Here is a 753-nt window from a genome sequence, read left to right as displayed (position 1 = left end):
CACGAACAGGGTGCGGAGGGTAAAAAAGTCCCGGATGATGACGTCAATGAAAACCATCTATAACAGAGGTCACTAATAGGTGGACCTTCGTCTGGATCCGGACCGAGTGGGGGTCTCATGCGGACCCGAATGCAATACGTGATCAGCCCTTTTCATAAGTCAAATCCACATGATTGCCTCACAGACCAGTCCGGCTTTAAGCCTCCCCAGGTCATTCATAAGACCACAGGTGAAGGCGGGCAGGTCCCGCTCACGTAAACGTGTTCATAATGAACCCGCTGATCCAAAAGAGGCGTGGAGCAGCTGAATGAAATGAAATGGAAATTAATTATTTAAAATCATCCATTGTATTTTTCTGGATTTTTGTTTTAGATTCCATCACTCACAGTTGAAGAGTACCTATGATAAAAATTACAGTCATCTACAAGCTTTGCAAGTGGGAAAACCTGAAAAATCAACAGTGTATCAAATACTTGTTCTCCCCACTGTATAAATATACCCATATAATTATTAATACAACAAACATTTTGACAGATTTAGTCCTAAGACACCAGACTGATGTTTGATATCTAATTTTTAAGCCCAGTTTTGAGACAAAGTTTTTTTTTTACACACAATTTCTAGTATTTCCTAGAATTCTGATAAACATGGACCCAGGTCTTTGATTTACATTTTGACATGCAAGTGGAATGTTCAAAAAYGTTCTACTGAACCTTACAAAGTTTGGATAAACTCTATTAAATAGAACCCATA

Source organism: Austrofundulus limnaeus, unplaced genomic scaffold (genome assembly GCF_001266775.1).
Source record: "Austrofundulus limnaeus strain Quisiro unplaced genomic scaffold, Austrofundulus_limnaeus-1.0 Scaffold1214, whole genome shotgun sequence".
Lineage (NCBI taxonomy): Eukaryota > Metazoa > Chordata > Actinopteri > Cyprinodontiformes > Rivulidae > Austrofundulus > Austrofundulus limnaeus.
Note: the sequence above shows the minus strand (reverse complement) of the source record.